Source organism: Neolamprologus brichardi, chromosome 15 (assembly GCF_056152115.1).
Source record: "Neolamprologus brichardi isolate AB-2024 chromosome 15, ASM5615211v1, whole genome shotgun sequence".
Taxonomy (NCBI): domain Eukaryota; kingdom Metazoa; phylum Chordata; class Actinopteri; order Cichliformes; family Cichlidae; genus Neolamprologus; species Neolamprologus brichardi.
Window position 1 is genome coordinate 25,585,194 of NC_142118.1, and position 25,846 is coordinate 25,611,039.

The 25,846-nt window shown below is 43.9% G+C and overlaps 2 pseudogenes; one reads left to right on the forward strand and one right to left on the reverse strand.

The window, feature by feature from the left end:
* LOC102782143 (NACHT, LRR and PYD domains-containing protein 3-like) overlaps positions 1-25,846 on the forward strand; it is a 305,914-nt pseudogene that overhangs the window by 184,108 nt on the left and 95,960 nt on the right.
* On the reverse strand, positions 15,791-20,123 carry LOC148098525 (uncharacterized; annotated as a pseudogene).

Consider the following 25,846-nt stretch of genomic DNA (forward strand, 5'->3'; position numbering starts at 1 on the left):
TGAAAACTATGAAAATCACTTTTTGTTGCATTACAGAGTTCCTGGCTGCCGTTTTACAGATTTTTTTTTTTTTCTTAATTTGAATTTCACAGCTCATATGTGTTGAATAAGAGCACTCAGGATGTAGTGAGAAAATATATTTAGTTCAGGCTGAGTCATAGCAAACCTTTCTTCAGTCAGGTTTAACTGTTAATTTAACATCTTCAGCTCTGGGACTGACCAGAACGGACAGATTAGAAAGAGTTTTTCACAGGGACGGGTTCGCTAAAGCTTAGGTGTTTGGACATGTACAGGCTTGTATTTTTGACAAAGGATGTTGAAGCTGGCAGGGAGGATGAAAAGAGGAAGATTCATGGATCTACTGAAGGAGGACATGCAGAAGGCTGCTGTGTTGGGGAGGATGTTAGGAACAGAGTGATGTGGAGACAGATGATTCACTGTGGAGACGATAGCAGCCGAAAATTGTGCAAGAAGTGGTCTTGACCGTCTGTTGCAGACACCGACAGATGAAGTCCGATCCTGGGGTGCAGTTCTCTGTGGGTGAGTCCACATGGTCAAAAAAAACACAGGCAGGCATCCTCGTGGTCGCTGTGCGACGACAAAACACTCAGGGCACTGCAGGGTCGCGTGACAAGTATAACAGAGGCCTTGTTTTATTTCGACACACAGACGGTGGAGACGTCACTGTAAGTGGAAAGAAGAGACAAAGTATTGTCGGAGCTTTTCTGTTGTATTGACTTGCTTCACCACAGTTTGTGGTAACATAAAGCAGCTAACATTAAGGTCGTGGAATGGCTGCGCTTAGAAGTCGGTCTGTGCCAGGAAACCATGAACTTTACCAGTTGTGCGAAGAAGAGATAGCTCATTTACGCAGATACATCAGCAAGCCATTTTAAACACGGACCAGCGAGGAGGGGAACATGCAGGTTTTCTACATCTGCGTGTGTGGGATTGGCTGCCCGCTGGTCCTTCAACACCCCCACCCTTGGCTGTTGGAGCTCTAAAAGTGGGAGTACGGTCTATGACAGGCAAACTCACAGACACACGCACACACACACACACACACACAATCTGTGTGTGTCTCTTTGTGTGTGTCCTTGAGTGTAAGTGTTGATGATGATGCAGCTTTTCTGAACTGAAACTGAAAGTGTTCTTTCAGGATGACGTGAGGAGGATTCAGACATCACCTGCTCTCAGCTGCATCCAGTCCTGGTCCCGGTCGATCGGATCGTCGTCCTGCCCGCGCGGAGGTGCTTTCAGCTCGTAATGAGTCATCAGAAGAGTAAAGGTGAGCTCATCTATGTTTCGGTTCAGGTTAGACTCAGCAGTAACACCTCCTGCTCCTGCTGCTCACGCGCCCTGCCCGCTCCCGCTGCTCCTTCACACAGAGCGGCCGGTGAGGAGATTAGCGGAGCTGCGGAGTCCCTGTCGTCGGTTTGACGTTTGTGTGTGTGTGTGTGTGCTGGTGATCGATAAGCGGACTCATTGATCTGATTGATCGGACTGTTTGAAGTGTTTCCATCAGAGCTACAGCGGCAGGCCTTCAGACTGCAGGTGGCGCTCTGCTGGGGAAGTGCACCAAACTCCGTTCAAAAAAACTAAACTCAAATTTACGGCGCAGCAGCGAGTTTCACTCTGGTGTTCATATCAGTGTTTCATGCTGCCGCTCAGGTTTAGCTGGAAAATCTGTGAGCCCTCTGCAGTGGACCCGAGCCTGTCAGCTTACACTGTATTGACTGTCTGCAGCAAGGCTTGGTGTTTGTGATCATTTCATCATCATTATCCATTGCAGTACTTATATCTATGTAGCGTCACAGCAGATGCCTTTGTGCCAAAGTAACTGGGGATAAAAACATGAAGGAGATTTTCCTGGCTTTTTATAGCAGATAACCGCCTTAAAAATATTCTGGAGTAGATGCTGATGCTGCTTAAGTAAAGCAGAGCAAAGTTACAGAGGTTTGATTAGAGAGACAGCTAAGCAATCATTTGTAAAAGTTTAAATTTCTTCAGCATTGAACAGCAGAAATGAGGCTTTCATGTTGAAGGCCGACAGCACTGAACACAACGGTAGACTTGTGCATAATAACCAGCAAATAATGCAGAAAACAGATATTTTTGATGGTAAACTGGTCTCTGAGTAAACTGACAGAGAGAGAGAGGGAGAGAGAGGGAGAGAGAGAGAGCTGTGCAGGGAATAACAGCCAAAGTAAGAGGGAATTAATGACAATTTTTATCAAATGTGAAGCCCAGTTTTGATCTTTTGCTGCTAGTTAAGTAAATTTTAGTCAGAAAGCGATGAAACCTGATGTTTCAGAATTTTTTAGAGTTTGGCTTTCAGCACCAACAGCGTATCTGTGTTGTGTGCCGTCAGGTGAACGAGCCGTGCTTTGTGTTTACATCTTTTTCTGTCTTCCTGCTCTTTAATCGTTGCTGTTTTAGCTGTTTTGCAGTTGTTGAAATAGTTTTGTGAGCTCTAAGCTGAGATTCTGGCAAAATACATTTATATTTAAAATTCAATTCAGGATTTAATTAATCGATATCAGCTGCACATATTCATTCATCATCTTACTGACTGCAGCAGGAGGTGTAGAGGAGAGTGGCGAAGAAGGAGGAGCCTGGAGCAAACTGCCAAGACTGAAGATCCCCTCAAAGATCTGGAAGAACTGCAAACTGCACAACAACAATGAAGGTGAGACCTGCAGAAGACCTGCTAGAACCAGGTAACTCTCCAGGACCACAGACTGTAGATGAAAGATGGACATAGCAACAGTCACGTCACCCACTGGTAGCTTTCATGAAGATTCAGTTTGAGGATTTTCTCTATGTTAGTTTTTGTTTCCAAAAATGGCAACATGTGGACGCTAATGGTAGCTAGGTTAGCATAGACTGAATGGGAGCATCTTACTGAGATGGTACCTGCTGGTGCCGATGGAGCCGATGGAGTTCCGCCCTCTTGGACAGTCTATTAGTACAGTAACCTCACAGCAACTATACGATTGGTCACATGATTTCATTAAAAATGGTTCAAAAGGCTCCAACAGGACAAACACAGTCCAGAAGTCCAGTTCAGGTGAAGCTTGCTAGCTACCAGCTATAGCCTCCTGTGTCAGTGAAAGTAGGCAACTCCCCTAATAAACAGGTGAAGTATAAAGACCCCACCACCCCATTCATGTGCAATGAAGGAGAAGACCAAACTGTTTGTTTATCAGGCTGTAAACATGTTTATTTGTGCTGTGAAGTTTTAACATGGGAGTCTATGGGGGTGACTCACTGCTGTTTCTGCTGGACATCAGAGGAACTGCAGGTGTTTGGTTCACATGAAGAATGAGAGCTAGCAGGACCTGATCTGTTGATGGATTTAGCTCCTGTGGGGTTTTTTTGCTCCTCCGCGGAGCACAAAGGGCTTTACACAGAAAGGATCAGCTCATGTTACAGGCTGAAGAAACAATAAGAGAATTTAGCAGTTAGATTAATGTTAGCTCATCAATAAAAAGCCAGAAGCTCTTAACTGACCAAACACTCAGTTTTATCTCACATCTATAAAGAATCCTTCCAGAAACTCCTGAATCCAGAACACCTTTTGGGTCATCCATCTCCTGTAGAGTGGTCACGCTAACAGAACCAGATACATTGTTTCATTTAATTTAGTTCAATTTTATATTTATATCACCAAATCACAACAGTTTCCTAAAGTTAAAAACTCAATAATAAATAATAAAAAGAAAACAGAGAAAACCCCAACAATTATACGACCCTGCTTGAGCAAGTGCTTTTTGACAGTGGGAAGGAAAAACTCCCTGTTTGACAGGAAGAAACCTCCAGCAGAACCAAGCTCAGGTACACAGCCATCTGCTGTGAGCGGTGGGGGGTTATGGGAGGAAGATGGGACAAAAGACATGCTTTGGGAGAGAGCTAGAGATTAATAATACCTAATGATTAAATGCAGAGAGGTCAATTTTCACATAGAGAGTGGAGATGAAACACTCAGTGCATCACGTCCTGATGCATGCTCAATCATCCAGGTAAGAAAATCCCAAAAGGTGGATTCTGTTCATCTGGATGTTTTCAGTGGGAGAAATGACCTTGTAAACAGTATATTTGTATAATGACTGAAACTAGCACAACTGGCTGTTAAGTCAATTTCTTGATCAATAATATGCAAATAGTCAAGACCCTTGATCAACAACCACTGATAAATGGCTATGAGTACCATTCACATAGAGTTGGGGAATGGCTGAACTCACAGCATTGTAAGATGGTGAAAAATGTACCCTTAGGCCTCCTCCTTGATTCAGAGATGGTCTTTCCCTTTTTACATAAATGGCCTCCCTGACTTCCCGCTCCCTCCTTGTCCGCTCCCTCCTCTTTCATTATTGAAAGAGTGTCCAGTGGCCAGTCTTGGCAGCCGGGGATCAGTCCGCCAGGGCCTCCGGTCCTGGCCGCCACCCGGCACACAATGCACCCGACCCCTATGGTGCCTCCTGCGGGTGGTGGGCCTGCGGGAGGATGGGCCCATGTCTCCTCTTCGGGCTGTGCCCGGCCGGGCCCCATGGACTAAGGCCCGGCCACCAGACGCTCGCCCTGCCCGGTAACCCTATCCCGGGCACTGTTCCCTCGATGTTCTCTTCATAAGGGTCTTCTGCTCCACATCGAAAGGAGCCAGCTGAGGTGGTTCGGGCGTCTGACAAGGATGCCTCCTAGGTGCCTCCTGGGTGAGTGTTCTGGGCATGTCCCACCGGGAGGAGGCCCCGGGGCAGACCCAGGACACGCTGGAGAGATTATATCTCTCGGCTGGCCTGGGAACGCCTTGGTGTTCCCCCGGATAAGCTGGAGGAGGTGGCTGGGGAGAGGGAGGTCTGGGCCTCTCTGCTTAGGCTGCTGCCCCCGCGACCCGACCTCGGATAAAGCGGATGAAGATGGATGGATGGATGGATGGTGTCCAGTGGCCTGTAGGTGTGAATAGACTGCTGAGTCCTGGCCTGATGAGCTCCTCTGTGTTGCGCCATCTGCTTTACCTCTTTAGGTTGTTTGGTTTCCCCGATGTATAAATCATGGCAATCCTCCTGGTACTTGGTGGCCCAACACATTCACATTCACCAGGGAGATGCAAAGTGGCAGGTTAGCCTTCTTAAACTGTGAAATTTCCATCAGTAATGGGGGGCATTTAAAAGTTGATGTGAACCGTAAACCTACACACACTGTTCAGAATTTAAGGTCTTACTCTCATCATTCACTGGAGCACAAACTGGGTTTATCGGGACGCTACAACACAGAGCGAACACCATCCTGACAGGCAGAGCAGCCAGGAGTTTGTATCAGGAGTATCGGAATAGTTGAGACTCTTAGCACCCCGTCTCTTTGGCTTTCAAACCGCAAAACACGCTGCGCCAAAAATTGGTCAAAACAGAAACAAAGCTATATAATGTATGCTGTTAAGTAGCAGCCATGATGTATACATCAGGGAAAACCAAACAACCTCTGACTATCAAAAGGGCCTGGAAGCCTGTATGTAACTGCAGACTCAAGTGCATGTGGCAGCACGAGGTGAGAAAAAAGTAAATACTCTTCACAGTTTTAAAAGACAACACCACTCTGGGAATTTCACCCAGAGAATACTGGAAGTAACACTAATCACCAAGAAGGCAGTTAGGTTTGTTATACTCAGTACAGAGACGAGGTTCAATGTTAAAACAAGTTGACAATTTATTAATAATTATTTAAAACACCATTAAAAGCACAGTCATAAAAATCCATGTACAAATATGCTTAAAAAGGTATTCAGAGCTGAGGCTTACCAGTGGAGGGGCAGGGATGCCACGCACAAACTCAAAAAAAGAAAACACACCAAGACACAAGTGCAACACAAAATCACACACTCACACTAATAAACTAAACAAGGCAGGTGTGTACACTCAAAGGATCCCACCACCAAGGCACCCTAGTCTCCTCCACGTCGGCACTCCGCATCTGAATAAAAGAAACAAAGAAAATTTTAATATATTACAACAAAACTAATATGTGGCGCTGGGGGATAACCCAACTGCAGGACCACACTGGTGATCTGCAGCTATAAAAAGGGCCTCCATCAAAACAACAGAAAAACAACATACAATCTGGATAAAACTTTAAAATCTGGAGCAAACGGAATTGCCGTATTGCTCCAACTAGCCGTCTGCCCGACTATAAGTTAATCATCCGGTCAGTCAATATGTACGCCAGCTGACTCCCATAACCGGCATGCATATGGCCGCTGTCCACGCCGACGTCCACTTTAAAAAGCTGGCAGCAGCAGGAAAAGAAACTTCGCAACGGGAACAGACGGTAAAAGCCGAGCAAAGCAAAGCAGCAGCACCTCAGTTAGTGTGGCGTTGCATAAAACTAAGGCCCACACTTCCTGCAAAGCATAATAACTAATTACTATAAAACAAACAATAAAAGGCAGGGATCGTAACGAAATTGAATTACGTACCGAGTAAACCCGCGTCATGAAACATGAGCAGGGGCTCATAGGAGGCTTCCACAGCTATGACCTAAAAACAATATCTGTTCCCCACCAAGTAAGGTAATGCACACACTACAATGAGTAAACACCTACCAGCCGCGATGGAGGCTTCAGAATGATCTCTGCAACACCAAGGGGAAGTCAGGTAACCAAAAAGGAGATCACAGGTAAGCGATCCAGGAATGCTCAAGTGGCAACTATTTATACTAGCGCCCCCTAATGCGCCAGGCTGAAAGTGGGTTGAACCAAGGAATAACATTCCTCCTGCCACATGCAGAACCAAACGCAGAGAAAACAGAGTAACTTTTGCACAAACTTTTTTCTTTAAGTATCTACAATCGTAGAGTTAAAAAAAAATCCTTAAGATCAACTCCATTAGCAATAATCATCCTTAATGGACGTCCTCTGGAGGAAGTACACTCTTTCAACTAACTGGGCGGCATCATCGACCAGCAACGTGGAACCGATGCAGATGTCCAGGCAAGGCTCAGCAACGCAAGAGTCGCCTTCATCCAGCTCAAGAACATCTGGCCTTCCAGAGAGCTGACCGAGACTACCAAGATCCGACTGTTCAACTCCAACATGAAGTCAGTCTTGCTGTATGGGGCTGAAACTTGTAAGACAAACAAACCTCAAACAGAGAAATCCAGACATTCCAGAACAGCTGTCTCAGAAGGATTCTCCACATTCGCTGGCCAGACACTATCAGTAACATAACCTATGTTGAACCTGTCAACTCCCAGTAGAGGAAGAATCAGGAAGAAAACATGGTGCTGGGTAGGGCACGCTCTCGCTGTGTCCCATTTCAGGGTCTGCACGCTTGAAGTACGCATTTTAAGTGCGGTTACGTCACCGCCACGCGACGACGGCTGTCCCAATTCGAAGTGTACTTGAAATGCATACTCCAAATGCGCCGTCGATTTCCCCAAATATCAAGCGTGGTCCGGTGCACGCTTCGTGGTCCCATATATCCCACAATTCATAGCGCGGCGGTGGGTGTGGATAATTTTGCCGCAAAATACGGCAGAAGGGAGCGGCCGAACTGTCAAAGGTAAGTACTGAATATGACGTCACTTATTCATGTGCGAATGTTTAATAACGAAGAACATTAAAACATTGCTGTTGACCACATGTCGGCAAAGTTATGTGACACTAGTGATGTTTGTACTTTCAGCATTAACTTGGTTTTAAAGCCTCTACTTCTAAATATACATATAGTCGACCTTAATCTTACAGAGAATCTGATGATTTTATGGATAATTAAAGTCAGTCATATATCCACAAACACAACAAGCTGAAAGTCAGTGATATAGATTATATATATATATATATATATATATATATATATATATATATATATAAAAACACCAAGCACGCCCCTGCGGGCAGTTTATCCTTCAAGCTCGGGTCCTCTACCAGAGGCCTGGGAGCTTGAGGGTCCTGCGCAGTATCTTAGCTGTTCCCAGGACTGCGCTCTTCTGGACAGAGATCTCCGATGTTATTCCCGGGATCTGCTGGAGCCACTCGCCTAGCTTGGGAATTCCGAATGACAGCAATATCAGGAAGAAGGAACACGAGAAGCTGGAGAAATACCAAGGGCTCAGAGAAGAGCTCGAGAGGATGTGGAGGGTGAAGGTAACGGTGGTCCCAGTGGTAATCGGAGCACTAGGTGCGGTGATATATATATATATATATATATATATATATATATATATATATATATATATATATATATATATATATATATATATATATATATATATATATATATATATTATTATGATATATATATATATATATCATAATAATCTGACAATACTATAATATTGGCCATATTATATTTACATTACCATAGTGAGATTACTTTAGTCTCATGAACAACATTAACTAATTATTATTTACTAGCTAATCTTAAATGACTGTTCAGTACAGAAATGAAGCCCTTGAATCATGTTTTACAGTCCTGTGGTCTCAGCTTCAGATACTCAACTAATCAAAGTGATGTCATGACAAAAAAGATTGACCAACAAAACAATTTTCTCCTTCATTTCTGTCAAACAAAGCTGTATGTAGCGTGTCTCGCGGTTAGTATCATGGTTGCTAGGCAACCTGAACTGCGCGACGAAGCATATACCGTCCCATTTCACAAGCCTCTCACTTCCGCACTTCTCGTACTTATAGTACGCACCGTACGTAGTGCGCGTACTTCAAGCGTGCAGACCCTGAAATGGGACACAGCCTCTATATGAACCACCAACCAACATCACTAGGCTAGCTCTCAGGTGGAACCCTCAAAGCAGGCGAAAGAGAGGCCATCAAAGAAATACCTTCCAATGAGACCTTACCATACCATACCATACCACCTTTATTTATAAAGCACTTTAACATAAAACCAGAGTTCACAAAGTGCTGTACATGCAAATAGTATAAGTAAAGTAAATAAAAATAAGATAAAATAAGATAATAAATTAAATAACTAAAATAAATTAAAAAATGTTAAAACAAATTGAGTCAACCCCTTTAATCAGTGCCAAAGGCTTCAGCGAATAAATGTGTTTTAAGAAAACTTTTAAACTCAGAAAGAGAAGAGGCCTGCCTAGCGTGCAAGGGCAGATCATTCCACAACTTTGGAGCAGCTACAGCAAAAGCATGATCACCTTTAAATTTATACTTAGTTTTCGGTACCTTAAGGAGCTGCTGATTGGCGGACCTAAGGGAACGGGCAGGTGTATATCGTTGTAGTAGCTCAGAGACGTAGGGGGGCCAGGCCATTAAGAGATTTAAAAACAAATAAGAGAATTTTAAAAACAACCCTAAAATGTACAGGTAGCCAGTGGAGTGAAATTCAAATGGGGGTAATGTGCTCAAACTTTTTTGTTCCAGTTAAAAGATGAGCTGCAGCATTTTGCACAACCTGCTGGTGCCTAATGGATGCATCGCTAACCCCACAATAAAGTATGTTACAATAATCCAGCCTAGAAGTAACAAAGGCACGGATTACTGTCTCAAAAAGCTGTTTTGATAAGATGGGCTTTATTTTGGCTAATTGCCTCAAATGAAAAAGCTAGATCTTACAAGAGCTCTGACCTGGCTTTCAAGTTTAAGATCTGCCCCCATTTTAACTCCCAGATTAGTGATGACTGGTTTAACATACTGTGCCAGCGAACCAAGATCTATAGTAGTGGCCTCAGAAGCGCCACCAATAACCATCATCTGGGTGGCTGTAGCTCAGGAGGTAGAGCAGGTCACCTACTGATCGGAAGGTTGGAGGTTTGATCCCAGGCTCCTCCAGTCTGCATGCCAAGTATCCTTGGGCAAGATACTAACCCCAAGTTGCTCTCCGATGCATCCATCGGAGTATGAATGTGTGTGAGTGTAGTTAGAAAGCACTCAGTATAGAGGTAGTGCTTGTGAGAATGGGTGTGACTGGGTGAATGTGGCATGTTGTATAGAGCGCTTTGAGTACTCTGGGAGAGTAGAAAAGCGCTATATAAGAATCAGTCCATTTACCATTTTACCATCACTTCTGTTTTCTGCTCATTAAAATGTAAGAAGTTCAAAGCCATCCAGGCCCTTATTTCATCAAGGCATCTGAGCAGAGGGTCTACTGAGAAGCCATTTATCTTTTTAAGTGGGAAATAAATCTGGGAGTCATCAGCATAACAGTGGAAAGAAATCCCATGTTTCCTGAAAATAGACCCAAGGGGTAGGAGATATAGGGAGAAAAGAAGCGGGCCTAAAACTGATCCCTGTGGGACCCCACATTGAAGAGAAGCAGCAGAGGATACAAACTCACCGAGTTTCACAGAGAAAGTTTGCTCTGCCAAATAGAATCTAAACCACTGCAGTGGTTTAGAAACCACTGCACTCCTAACACCCACCAACTGCTGTAAATGGGAAATTAAAATATTATGATCCACTGTATCAAAAGCAGCAGTTAAATCTAACAGCACGATAATAACACAGTCACCTGAGACAGTTGCTAAAAACTATGGAGGACCACAAGAGCCACGCGCATCGAAATAAAAAATTCTGTGCTTAAATAATGAATTGTAGAATAAAATGTGCATTTGTAAATTCATTTTTGAATTCCAATTTAATAAACTGATTTTTAAAATGCTTTTTAAGTCTTCATTTCAAAAAATATTTTTCGAATTGCACTTTAATAAACTGCATTTCAAAAATCTTTTTCGAATTGCACTTTAATAAACTGCATTTCAAAAATCTTTTTTGAATTGCACTTTAATAAACTGCATTTCAAAATCCATTTCCCTTTCCTGTTCGCTCAGGGATTAACATGTGGATTAGCAGTTGGATTAGCAGTTGGATTAACAATTTCATTTTAAAAATCCTGCTGCTATTCAAATTAGCCACACCGTGGGATGTAAGGAGCTCTCTGATTGGTTGGTCAGACACAGGCTGTCTGCCAGCCTGGATGTTTCTAGCGCATAGCTTCGCCCTGCTAAGAAGCGTGTGTGCTTGTACAAAGGCCGTTCAGCCTCGGGATTTACACTCGGCTCGACACGGATATATGAAGAATGAAGGGACCCTGCAGCGAAACGGAGAGCTCAACCTCTGACTGAGTGCCTGTTTTCGCAGTCTGACCACCTGTGAAGGTAACGTGCTAACGTGGCTAACGCTAGCATCACCGCACGTAGCCCCGTTATTTTAAGGTCATCTTAGCTTATGAAAGTTTGACGTCGCAGCTGTACGAGCTAGCTACGTGTTTTGTAAGCTGCTGTGCTCTTCACAAATAAAGCTGGAAGCAGCTCAGACTATTAGAACCAGCACTGAGGCCTGTTACATTTATACAGTGTGAGAGGAACGGCTGCAGCCTACAGCCTTTAAACTAGCGATTAAAATGCAGACAGTAAACTCGTCAGTCCAGATGTTACCACATTACTTTGTGATACTTGTGAGTTAAAACAACTGAGACAGGCTGATTAAAATAACAACTGTCAGTGCTCTCATTCCTTATATCAAGACTGGAGATCACACTACTGATTTCAGCTCATTTAATATGTGAGTGCACAGATTCATTCTCAATTGGACAGAAATGATGATCAAAGGTTGTGTATATATGACAAATTCATCAAATCCCAGCCTCTAACACAGTGTGCTGAATCTTAGCTTTGAATGTCGAGTATTTTCTCATCAGTGCAATGTAAGCATTCACTGAACCTACAGTATCTACACCTGTGTGGTAAAGACACAGATAATGAAATTTAATTATTAATACAATATACATCATGAGAAACGAAAGCTGAAATTGATTCAGTTTAGTACTTTTCTCTGTATGCTCTGTGATTATAAAGGCCTTAAATTCTGTGATATATACTGTAAATGATTTTCACAGAGGTCTTAAAGTAGTTAAATCACTGCTGATAGTCTGGTTGTTTATATTTTCACATTTTTGTGTCTGTAGGGCTGTTTGATGACGATTTGGACTCTGGGAGATGAGGACACACCCACATCTGTTCCATACTGCAGCCATTGATGGTGTTATGGCTCTGAGTCAGCTTTGGGACATCAGACGCACACACTGGAAAACCAGCACCTGATAACAGCTCTCTGATAACAATCAGAGAGCTCCTTACATCCCACAGTGTGGCTAATTTGAATAGCAGCAGGATTTTTAAAATGAAGTTGTTAATCCAACTGCTAATCCACATGTTAATCCCTGAGCGAACAGGAAAGGGAAATGGATTTTGAAATGCAGTTTATTAAAGTGCAATTCGAAAAAGGTTTTTGAAATGCAGTTTATTAAAGTGCAATTCGAAAAAGATTTTTGAAATGCAGTTTATTAAAGTGCAATTCGAAAATATTTTTTGAAATGAAGACTTAAAAAGCATTTTAAAAATCAGTTTATTAAATTGGAATTCAAAAATGAATTTACAAATGCACATTTTATTCTACAATTCATTATTTAAGCACAGAATTTTTTATTTCGATGCGCGTGGCTCTTGTGGTCCTCCATAGTTTTCACAAATTTCCTGAGAGGACTCGACACCAACAGTCTGTGGAGCATGAAGGACCCTGTCAATAGTCTTAAATAAGACATGAGGCTTACGACAATTTGACTGAATAATAGCAGCAAAATGTTTCCTCTTAGCATCTTGTACATTCTTCTGATAGGAATTCCAGTAGTTTTGTAATATTTGGTATGACACCTGAAGTTGATCCTTCTTCCATTTACTTTCAGTTCTCCTACACTTTCTTCTTGTCACGGCGAGTGAGAAGAGCCGTGTGGAAGAAATGAAGGAGGGTCCAAACGCAGGCAGTCGTGAAGGTGGTTTATTGAATAAACGGCAAAGGGAAAGTGGCAAACGAAGACAAACTAAACTATACTGGAAAACAACTGAACTACAGCGCAGAAACCAGAACACGAACATGAAGGAGGTCGAGCAGAGGCAGACGATGGTAGACAGCAGGGAACACACGGATGAAACATGGTGAATACACAGACGGACCAGCGACTACAAACACAAAAGACACGACTAAAATACACTCAGAGAAACACAGGGAGATTACACACAGGTGGGGGACACAGCTGGGAGTCAGTTCTGAGGGCCGACCATGCACACGGCAACGGCGGCAACGGGCAAACAGTTCTGGGGGTCGACCGTGCACACGGCAACGGCGGCGACGGGCAAACAGTTCCGGGGGCCGACCGTGCACACGGCAACGGCGGCCACAGAGCAGTTCTGGAGGTCGGCCGCGAAGCCAGCGGCGGCGACGAACTCTTTCCAGAGGCCGTCCACAATGGCCATGATGCCAACCTAGAGGCCTGGAAAATGGCCGCCAGAGGCGAGGCAGAACAGGCCGAGTGGGCTCCGACGGCGGTGTTGCAACCGCAGGACCAGACGAGGCAGGACCAGACGAGGCAGGACCAGACGAGGCAGGACCAGACGAAGGCGGAGCTGAAGCTGGACCAGACGAAGGCGGAGCTGAGGCTGGACCAGGCGTGGATGAAGACACAGAGGCTGGACCAGACGGCAGCGGGACGGCTGCGGAACCTGACGGCAGCGGGACGGCCAGTGGTGATGCTGCAGGCGGTGATGCTGCAGGAGGTGATGTGGATGCAGGCAACGGTGTAGAAGTCACAGGGGATGATTCAGCAGGTGGTGGCTGAACAAACTTCCCCGGACCGTCAGCAGACGTGAGGATGTGCTCGCTGGGTCCTCCAGGACCCCCAGCAGACGAGGAGTGGTGCTGGGTGGGCTCCTCGGACCCACCAGCTGACTTGGCTTGAAGCTGGACGGGCGACTCCGGCCCTCCAGCAGACGACACTCGAGGCTGGACGGGCAACTCGGGCCCTCCAGCAGACGACACTCGAGGCTGGCTGGGTTCTCCCGAACCCCCAGCTGACGACACTTGAGGCTGGCTGGGTTCTCCCGAACCCCCAGCTGACGACACTTGAGGCTGGACGGGCGACTCGGGCCCTCCAGCTGACGACACTTGAGGCTGGACGGGCGACTCGGGCCCTCCAGCTGGCGACACTTGAGGCTGGGCAGGCGCCTCAGGCCCTCCAGCCGACGAGGTAGGACGCTGGCTGGGTTCACCTGAACCCCCAGCTAACGTGGCTTGAGACTGGACGGGCTCCTCGGGCCCTCCAGTGGAAACAGACACTGAACACAATTTATTAAACCCCTCAAAATATGACTATCCAGAGTTGGGACCAGGAAGCAGAGTTGCAGTCTTAGACGCCTCTCTGCAGCTTCTCTCCTCCTGCTACCCCCCCAAAAACCCATCTCCATAGAGACTGTGTCAGCTTCCAAAAAGACAAAAAACAAACTAAAAACCAGCAACAAACAACTTAAACATTTACAAAGAAAGAACAATACAGTATCCACATCTGAACCAAAGAGTAAAACAGTGAAATGTGGATTATTAAATATTAGGTCTCTCTCCTCCAAGTCTCTGTTAGTACATGACTTAATAATTGATCAACAAATTGATTTACTCTGCCTTACAGAAACCTGGTTGCAGCAGGATGATTATGTTAGTTTAAATGAATCAACACCCCCGAGTCATTCTAACTACCAGAAATCTCGAAGCACAGGTCGAGGGGGCGGTGTGGCAGCAATTTTTCACACCAGTCTATTAATTAATGAAAGACCAAGACAGACTTTTAATTCATTTGAAAGCCTGATGCTTAACATTGTCCACCCCAGCTGTGAAACTCAGAAACCAGTCTTACTTGTGTGGCAGCACGAGGTGAGAATAAAGTAAATACTCTTCACAGTTTTAAAAGACAATGCCACTCTGGGAATTTCACCCAGAGAATAATAAGTAACACTAATCACCACGAAGGCAGTTAGGTTTGTTATACTCAGTACAGAGACGAGGTTCAATGTTAAGACAAATTGACACTTTATTAACAATTATCTAAAACACAGTCATAAAAATCCATGTACAAATATGCTTAAAAATATATTCAGAGCTGAGGCTTACCAGTGGAGGGGCAGGGATGCCACACACAAACTCAAAAAAAGAAAACACACCAAGACACAAGTGCAACACAAAAATCACACACTCACACTAATAAACTAAACAAGGCAGGTGTGTACACTCAAAGGATCCCACCACCAAGGCACCCTGGTCTCCTCCACGTCGGCACTCCGCATCTGAATAAAAGAAACAAAGAATTTTAATAGATTACAACAAAACTAATGTAGCGCTGGGGGATAACCCTACTGCAGGACCACACTGGTGATCTGCAGCTATAAAAAGGGCCTCCCACCAGTGGTGTAACAAAAATCCAAACTACAAATCAAAACAGAAAAACAACATACAATCTGGATAAAACTTTAAAATCTGGAGCAAACGGAATCGCCGTATTGCTCCAACTAGCCGTCTGCCCGACTATAAATTAATCATACGCTCATCAATATGTATGCCAGCTGACTCCCATAACCGGCGTGCATACGGCCGCTGTCCACGCCGACGTCCACGTTAAAAAGCGGACAGCAGCAGGAAAAGAAACTTCGCAACAGGAACAGACGGTAAAAGCCAAGCAAAGCAAAGCAGCAGCACCTCAGTTAGTGTGGCGTTGCATAAAACCAAGGCCCACACTTCCTGCAAAGCATAATAAATAATTACTATAAAACAAACAATAAAAGGCAAGGATCGAGACGAAATTGAATTACGTACCGAGTAACCCCGCGTCATAAAACATGAGCAGGGGCTCATAGGAGGCTTCCACAGCTATGACCTAAAAACAATATGAGTTTACCATCAAGTAAGGTAATGCACACACTACGATGGGTAAACACCTACCAGGAGGCTTCAGAATGATCTCTGCAACACCAAGGGGAAGTCAGGTGACCAAAAAGGAGATCACAGGTAAGCGATCCAGGAATGCTCACAGGGCCACTATTTATACTAGCGCCCCCTAATGCGCCAGGCTAAAAGTGGGTGGAACCAAAGAATAACATTCATCCTGCCACAATCGTTATCATCTATCGTCCACCTGGGCCTTACACAGAGTTTATGTCTGATTTCTCAGACTTTATATCTAATTTAGTTCTGAGCTCAGATAAAATAATTATTGTGGGTGATTTTAACATCCATGTTGATGCTAAAAATGACAGCCTCAACATGGCATTTAATCTGTTGTTAGACTCAATTGGTTTCTCTCAAATTGTAAAAGAACCCACCCACCACTTTAATCACACTCTAGATCTTGTTTTAACATATGGCATAGAAACTGAACATTTAACAGTGTTTCCTGAAAACCCTCTCCTGTCTGATCATTTCTTGATAACATTTACATTTACAATAATTGATTACGCAGCAGTGGAGAGTGGACTTTATCAAAGTAGATGTCTTTCTGAAAGCGCTGTAACTAAGTTTAAGAATATAATCCAGCCACTGTTATCATCGTCAATGCCCTGTACCAACACAGAGCAGAGCAGCTATCTGAACGCTACCCCAACAGAGGTCGATTATCTTGTTAATAATTTCACCTCCTCACTACGTACGACTCTGGATACTGTAGCTCCAGTGAAAACTAAGGTCTCTAATCAGAAGTACCTGACCCCGTGGTATAATTCTCAAACACGTACCCTAAAGCAGATGACTCGTAATCTGGAGAGGAAATGGCGTGTCACAAATTTAGAGGATCATCATTTAGCCTGGAGAAATAGTTTGTTGCTTTATAAGAAAGCCCTTCGCAAAGCCAGAACAGCTTACTACTCATCACTGATTGAAGAAAATAAGAACAACCCCAGGTTTCTCTTCAGCACTGTAGCCAGGCTGACAAAAAGTCAGAGCTCTTTTGAGCCAACCATCCCTTTAACGTTAACTAGTGATGACTTCATGAACTTCTTCACAAATAAAATTTTTATCAGTAGAGAAAAAATTACCAATAATCATCCCACAGATGTAATATTATCTACAGCTACTCTTAGTACCATTGATGTTAAGTTAGACTCTTTTTCTCCAATCGATCTTTCTGAGTTAACTTCAATAATTACTTCCTCCAAACCATCAACGTGTCTTTTAGACCCCATTCCTACAAAACTGCTCAAAGAAGTCCTGCCATTGATTAATTCTTCGATCTTATATATGATCAACCTATCTCTAATAATCGGCTATGTACCACAGGCCTTCAAGGTGGCTGCAGTTAAACTCAAAAAGCCATCTCTAGACCCAGCAGTCTTAGCTAATTATAGGCCAATCTCCAACCTTCCTTTCATATCAAAAATCCTTGAAAGAGTAGTTGTCAAACAGCTAACAGATCATCTGCAGAGGAATGGTTTATTTGAAGAGTTTCAGTCAGGTTTCAGAGTTTATCACAGCACAGAAACAGCTTTAGTGAAGGTTACAAATGATCTTCTTATGGCCTCTGACAGTGGACTCATCTCTGTGCTTGTCCTTCTTGACCTTAGTGCAGCATTCGATACTGTTGACCATAATATCCTATTAGAGCAATTAGAACATGCTGTAGGTATTACAGGTACTGCACTGCAGTGGTTTGTATCATAACTATCTAATAGACTCCAATTTGTGCATGTAAATGGAGAGTCCTCTTCACACACTGAGGTTAATTATGGAGTTCCACAGGGTTCAGTGCTAGGACCAATTCTGTTTACATTATACATGCTTCCCCTAGGCAGCATCATTAGAAGACATAGCATACATTTTCACTGCTATGCAGATGACACCCAGCTCTATCTGTCCATGAAGCCAGATAACACACACCAATTAGTTAAACTGCAGGAATGTCTTAAAGACATAAAGACTTGGATGGCCACTAACTTTCTGCTTCTTAACTCAGATAAAACTGAGGTCATTGTACTCGGCGCTGAAAAGCTTAGAAATATGGTATCTAACCAGATTCTTACTCTGGATGGCATTACCTTGGCCTCCAGTAACACTGTGAGGAACCTTGGAGTCATTTTTGACCAGGATATGTCCTTCGCACATATTAAACAAATATGTAAGACTGCGTTTGCCCCGGCGTCTGAAACACTTTTGCCGTGAGGCTGGGGCCAGGGTCCGACAAAGGTTAGCTGGTATCCCAGATAGGATACCGCACGCCGCATGAGGCCGCTTTGTAGACGCTCATATCGCCAGTGGCGAGAGTAGTAGTAGGTGGCGGTCCTGGCGTTCACTGCAGTGCGGATCAATCTGTCCATCCATGGTTTCTGGTTTGGGAATGTGGTGACTCTCGCAGTGGGGATAATCTCCTCTGCTAGCATATTGACGAAGCATACTGCTACTTCCGTAAACTTGTTGATGTCGACTGCGCATGCTCTGAACATGTCCCAGTTGACGTCGTTGTCCTGTAGCGTAGCTTCTGATTGGGCAAACCACCATTTCACCTCCCTCGTGGTTACTTCTTCCCTCCGTATGTTTTGTTTATACTGGGGAATGAGGAAGATGGCGTTGTGGTCAGACTTCCCAAAAGCTGGGTGTGAGACAGCTTTGTAGCCCTGCTTGTATGGCGTGTAGCAGTGATCCAAAATTCGATCCCCCCTCGTTGGACACGAAACATGCTGGTAAAAGTTTGGCATGACTTGTCCGAGGTTCACTTTATTAAAGTCTCCTGCTACAATGAGGGCTGCGCCCGGGTCCTTGTTTTGAAGCGAACTCAGCACATCATGTAATTCGGACAAAGCCATACCTGTGTCCGCTTGGGGTGGGATGTAGACCACCGTGGCGATGACCGAGGTGAACTAACGGGGCAGATAGAAAGAGCGGCACTTAATGCTCAGGAATTCCAGATATGGCGAGCAGCCGCTGGAAAGAGTAGAAATGCTCCTTCCATCAAACCACCATGAAACACACTCCTCCACCTTCGGTTTTGTTCGACTCTGCCGTTCTGTCCACGTGGAGCACAAAGAATGAATCCGACGGAGTTACGGCCTGGTCCGGCACGGTGGGGGTCAGCCATGTCTCCATGAAGCACAGAATGTTGCAGTCCCTCATGTCACATTGGAAGGTGACTCTTGCTCTTAGGTCATCGAGCTTGTTCTCCATGGATTGTACGTTGGCCAGTAGGATACTGGGCAGTGGTGCGCGATACGCCTGCTGTCTCAGTCTGTTGCTAATGCCAGCGCGTTTTCCCCGGTGCTTCTTTGTTCTATGCCTCGGATGAGCGGCCCGTCCTTTGTTGTTCTCCGCGCCGTGTAGAATCTCTGGCGGCCAGGATGGGTCGGGTTTAAAAGTGTCCAAGATTAGATGTGCAGCTTTGTCACCGATGTTTACAAGTGATCTGCTGTCGTATACTATAAAACTAGAGGATTTTGGAATGTAAACCAGAGCAAAAAATAGTGGCTAGCTTTGAGAGCTCTTTCAGACACCTTTGTGTTTTTTCTCAGTAAAGTTGTTTCTCAGCGTGTTCAAGCAGGGAAGCAAAATAGTCTCTGTTCTTGTTTTGAAGTGAGGGATGTTTTGTGTGGACATGGCGTTTGAGCTTGCTTGGGACCATGGCACTGTTTGAGAGCTTTTCTCCACACACCAAACATAACGGAGTCGGTGCAGTCGGATCTCCAGTGAAAGCAAATCCGAATGAAAGATTACTTTCGCTGTATTGCCTCGAGCTCACCGTTTTTGCTTTCTTTTGACTACCGCTCGTAATAGGCTCTTCTGGATTAGAATTTTTTGGACCAATTAATTAAAATTAAATAATTTCCCTCGGCACACCTGACAATCTCTCATGGCACACCTATGTGACACAGAACAGTGGTTGGGAAACACTGGGTTACTTTATCCAGCCGTAACTACATGCTTTATCAAAAAGGAAAGTTTGAAGCAAACTTTAAAACTTTCCTTTCCTTTCCTTTTCCTACTTTTAAGACTATAGTCTTAAAAGTAGAGATAGTGCCTGTCTCCTAAATCCAAACTGGAAGCTGGTTCCACAGAAGAGGGCCTGAAAACTGAAGGCTCTGCCTCCTATTCTACTTTTAAATACTCTAGTAACAAAAAGTAAGCCCGTAGTTTGAAGTACAGCAGGGGGTGCAACAACAGATCATTTGCCTGCTATCCAAGAATACTCCTCTGTCACACCATCCCTCTGCATGTCCTCCTTCAGTACATCCTCCTCTGAAGTCTTGCTCTTCTCCTTCTGCCTGGTAACTGTATCTTCATCCTCCACGCTCCCTCTTCTCCACATGCTCAATGCAGCTCATTTGTGATCCTGTCTATACTGCTCTCTGAAAATCTTCACCTCTGTGTCCTGTCTTTTTGTCAGTGCTACTGTCTCCAAAGCATACATCACATAAACACTCAGATATGGTCATTATGTTTGTAGCCTCTGCCACAGCCGCCTCTGTTAGGTGGCTGGTTTCTGGAACCTGTCTAAGGACTGGGACAGGGCTTTCCTGTAGTGCAGAGTTGGTGTGGAGCCAACTGGTCAATTTTGTTAGTGTGTGCACACTCATTATTTATAGACACCAGGTCTATGAATAACGAGTGTAGAGGAACTTTGTAGACTTTCCATAGGCTCCTGTTGTTAGTCTTTTTCTTTTGTTCATTCTTCTGTTATTCACATTATTATTTGTGTACTTTTGCAATGCCAGAGTTGACGAGTGGTGTAATCTTGAATGTCTGTTGTTTCATTGCAGTGAAATCCTGGAACATACAGAGCTGGATAGACAGATAAAGGTGCCCTGTCTGGGTTCTCTGCTGCCGCAAGATGAGCTGAAGCTGCTGGAGGAGCAGTACCTGACCCACAAAGAGGTAAAGAGCAGCAGGAACTGATGCTGCTGTCGGGTCAACTCAGTTCTGTCCCCCCATGTTAAAACTGTTGAGGGTGGCTTCTCGCTTCGGCCTGATGGTCGGTTTTCTGCTGGGGTGGTTACATAGAGAACCCCGGCTCTATGATAACTCGACAGCGTCTGATTATAATTTGTAGAACAAATGTAAAGTGAAACGTTTTCTTTAGGAAAAGGTGAAGCTGTGGCTGAACACTGCCCTGAAGAAGGAACAAGAGAACTGGCTGAGTGGAAGGACACCCGAAATCATCGATGACAACAACTTCAGTTGTCTGGCTGTAGACGTCATACAAGTGAGGCTCAGGTGAAACCCATTGTGCAGGTGAGGCTCGGTCTGTGTTAAGTTGATTAGTGTTGTGATGTTTGTGTTTTCAGGTGTTTCTGTTCCCTGTCTGAGTTCAGCTGTGCCATCAAAGACAAGAGAAAAGCTCAGAGGCTCACAGTTCAGCTTGAGAACTTCATGTGCAGGTACAGTCGTACTATCTGGTTCGCTAATCTTGAACTTACTTTTTATGTTACGGCATCATTCCTCCCATGCTCACTGAATATTTACTACAAATACAGTGGGGCAAAAAAGTATTTAGTCAGCCACCGATTGTGCAAGTTCCCCCACTTAAAATAATGACAGAGGTCAGTAATTTGCACCAGAGGTACACTTCAACTGTGAGAGACAGAATGTGAAAAAAAAATCCATGAATTCACATGGTAGGATTTGTAAAGAATTTATTCGTAAATCAGGGTGGAAAATAGGTATTTGGTCAATAACAAAAATACAACTCAATACTTTGTAACATAACCTTTGTTGGCAATAACAGAGGTCAAACGTTTACTATAGGTCTTTACCAGGTTTGCACACACAGTAGCTGGTATTTTGGCCCATTCCTCCATGCAGATCTTCTCAAGAGCAGTGATGTTTTGGGGCTGTCGCCGAGCAACACGGACTTTCAACTCCCGCCACAGATTTTCTATGGGGTTGAGGTCTGGAGACTGGCTAGGCCACTCCAGGACTTTCAAATGCTTCTTACGGAGCCACTCCTTTGTTGCCCGGGCGGTGTGTTTTGGATCACTGTCATGTTGGAAGACCCAGCCTCGTTTCATCTTCAAAGTTCTCACTGATGGAAGGAGGTTTTGGCTCAAAATCTCACGATACTTGGCCCCATTCATTCTGTCCTTAACACGGATCAGTCGTCCTGTCCCCTTGGCAGAAAAACAGCCCCATAGCATGATGTTTCCACCCCCATGCTTCACAGTAGGTATGGTGTTCTTGGGATGCAACTCAGTATTCTTCTTCCTCCAAACACGACGAGTTGAGTTTATACCAAAAAGTTCTACTTTGGTTTCATCTGACCACATGACATTCTCCCAATCCTCTGCTGTATCATCCATGTGCTCTCTGGCAAACTTCAGACGGGCCTGGACATGCACTGGCTTCAGCAGCGGAACACGTCTGGCACTGCGGGATTTGATTCCCTGCCGTTGTAGTGTGTTACTGATGGTGACCTTTGTTACTTTGGTCCCAGCTCTCTGCAGGTCATTCACCAGGTCCCCCCGTGTGGTTCTGGGATCTTTGCTCACCGTTCTCATGATCATTTTGACCCCACGGGATGAGATCTTGCGTGGAGCCCCAGATCGAGGGAGATTATCAGTGGTCTTGTATGTCTTCCATTTTCTGATGATTGCTCCCACAGTTGATTTTTTCACACCAAGCTGCTTGCCTATTGTAGATTCACTCTTCCCAGTCTGGTGCAGGTCTACAATTCTTTTCCTGGTGTCCTTCGAAAGCTCTTTGGTCTTGGCCATGGCGGAGTTTGGAGTCTGACTGGTTGAGGCTGTGGACAGGTGTCTTTTATACAGATGATGAGGTCAAACAGGTGCCATTCATACAGGTAATGAGTGGGGGACAGAAAAGCTTCTTACAGAAGACGTTACAGGTCTGTGAGAGCCAGGGATTTTCCTTGTTTGAGGTGACCAAATACTTATTTTCCACCCTGATTTACGAATAAATTCTTTACAAATCCTACCATGTGAATTCATGGATTTTTTTTTCACATTCTGTCTCTCACAGTTGAAGTGTACCTCTGGTGCAAATTACTGACCTCTGTCATCATTTTAAGTGGGGGAACTTGCACAATCGGTGGCTGACTAAATACTTTTTTGCCCCACTGTATATAACTTAATGCTGTTAGCATTAATCTCGTTAACATGAAGTTAACGCCATAACGGCATTAACATGACAAATCTCCGTTAGCGAGTTAACGCGGATCGCCCCGTGCGAGCGCTGCATGGTGTCAACGTGTTAACGTTGTTACCTTGTTAACCCATTAGCACCGTGCAGCCCCTTGTACGGGGCGATCCGCGTTAACTTGCTAACGGAGACGCAATGCAATGATAATGTGGTTATGGCGTTAATGTAATTTTAACGAGAGTAACACTGACAGCACTAATATAACTATATTGTAACGTTTTCCACTTTAAATAAAAATGGTAGAGCTCAGCAATAAATTGTTCCACAAACTTATTTAAATAAAATTCTTCATAAAGCCTTCACTGCTTGTTCACATTTTCCATATTAAAATTGATCTTCAGTCAATATTTGAAGTCTGTTTTTGACCTGAAAAAAATGCAGACATGTAAATGACGTCTGATTGACACCCAGATGTGTAACAAATGTGTGTGTGTGTGTGTGTGTGTGTGTGTGTGTGTGTGTGTGTGTGTGTTTCAGCTATGTGAAGTGTGTGGAGGAGTTTGTGAAGGGAAACCATGGTAATGTCCGCTCGGTGATCAAAGCTCAGCTGGTCTGCGAGCAGCAGCTCAGGTGAGGTCACCTGTTCAGTTCTCAGACACCTGAGAGTCTTTGAAAGTCTTCCAAACAGAGTGGACTAGATCACATGACCTGTCTAAGGACCAAGGATAGAGTAGGATTAGATCTACCTAACTTTCAGCACTAATTCTTAGCCAACAGGCTTCAATTTATCTCAGGATCGCTAAAACATACCTACATCAAGCGACATGAATGCTTTAAAAGCATCCACATCAGCTCTCTGACAGCATGGGGGGAGTTTCTAAAGTTGACGGAGTCTTCATTAATCCCATGCAAATGTGGCACCCCGGTGAGGGAATAGCCACATTAATATTATTTTGTGTAAAACACTTGTGTTATGGGACATTTTTCATTACTATATGTACTCATTTTCAGTTACTTTAAAAGAATAGAAACCCATGTAAAAGGGAGTCATTTTATGTTAGAAAGCAGTAAGGGCGGAACGTTGGTGGCTGCTCCAGGGTTTCAGGGTGCAGTAAGTGGAGCCCACCTTCTGCTGCTTCCTCAGACACGTTCTGGAGGAAAACAGAGACGCATTGTGTCTTCCTTACTCCGCTCTTCACCTGCTTTTACAGGTTGGTAAATGGTGTTTGTACTGAAAAAGTTGTTTATTGTTACCACAGTTACCCATGTTAATGTGAATGAGAGAATTTAAGGCGGTCTGCCTGAGTTACTTACAGTGTTGTGCAAGTTACTTTGAAAAAGTAATTAATTATAGTTACTAGTTACTTCTTCAAAAAAGTAACTGAGTTAGTAACTGAGTTACAATATTCTAAAAGTAATTAATTACTTGAAAAGTAACTATTGCGTTACTTTTAAAAAAACATTTAACCCTCTGGGGTCCAGGGTATAATTGGCCATTTTTAACTACTTTTGATTTTCCCTCCACATTTTACCTTTAAAAACTATTTACTTTGCCTTGTGTTAATTCTGGTTCTTTTGATTCTTAGATTCTTTTTACTTTAAAAAATGATTTTTATTTACATATTCCGGAATATGGAGACCTGAGCACACAGCACACAGCCCCAGGTCTGAAGCACAAACGGAAGCCTAGTTATTTATATACTTGCTCTCACGTCACACCACACTTTAAGTTTCAATCAAACAGCCTAGTTGGTTTCACTTTCACTTCATTTTAGCTGCAAAAGCACGCTCTGCAACAGCATGCAGTTTCCTGACAGCACTTTTTGGCACAGAGTGTACTCAGAGTTAGGCCTTTCTCATATGAAGCAATATAATCAGCATATAAACATTTGATATGATAAATTTAACCTCAACACTTGTTTGGTATCATCCTTTTCAGCACAACCTCCCGTGTCTGAATTGACAGTCATGTTCTCATTTTGACACACTGTATTAACACAATTGATCTATAATCAGACAAAAAACATAAAATCATAGTAGAAAAAGTTATTTTTTACTGTAACAACCACAAACATGTTGCCATGAAACGCTGTGTGGCAGGCAGGAGTAGGACCCAAGATGCAGGCACTCAGACTCGAGGGATGAACTCAAAAAACTCAGCTTTATTTGCTGACAGGGGAAAAGCATACAAAACTAAACTGGGAAAATATAAACTTACACTTGAAAGAGAGGCACACGAGGAAACACACAGCTTGAGGCAGTGGTTCCCACACACACAAACACATCCTCCATCCACACATACCCATATTTTGCTCCGTTGCGGTTTATTTCACACCTCAAACATTTAAGCAAATACAAGTAATCTGCAATAAGTTACAGGTAGCAATAAAATAAACTACTAACTCTTTTAGGCTACGTCAGCACCTACACGGGTATTTTTGAAAACACAGCTGTTTCGTCCACACGTAAACGGCGTTTCGAATCACCCATAACTGAGATTTTTTAAACTCCTTTTTTGCGTTTACGTGTAGACGAGGAATACAGAGTTTGTCAATCAACGTCAAAGGTATGTGCCTTTTTTCACGTCACGCTGTGCGCCACGTTATTTTTTACATGAGGTGAATTGCAGAATGGGAGATAGAGACAAAATACTATTACTGTTAATCTGGGTGTCTTCAGGTTTTACATGCTTACATATACACACACAGTTACTGTCCCTCCATTTACAAAGGCAGAGGCGTCAAAGTGTGATTATTTTACGTGTAGTTGTTTTTTTTCATGTGTAATAATAGTCAACATTGCTATCAATACATTTTTCAAATGGAACAGAAAACAAAAGCAGTGCACAGTAAACACCGGAGCCCAAGAAAACAGCCCAAACACAGTTCAGTTCAGGCGGCCGACCGTGCGGACGGCAACGGCGGCGGCGGCGTGGAA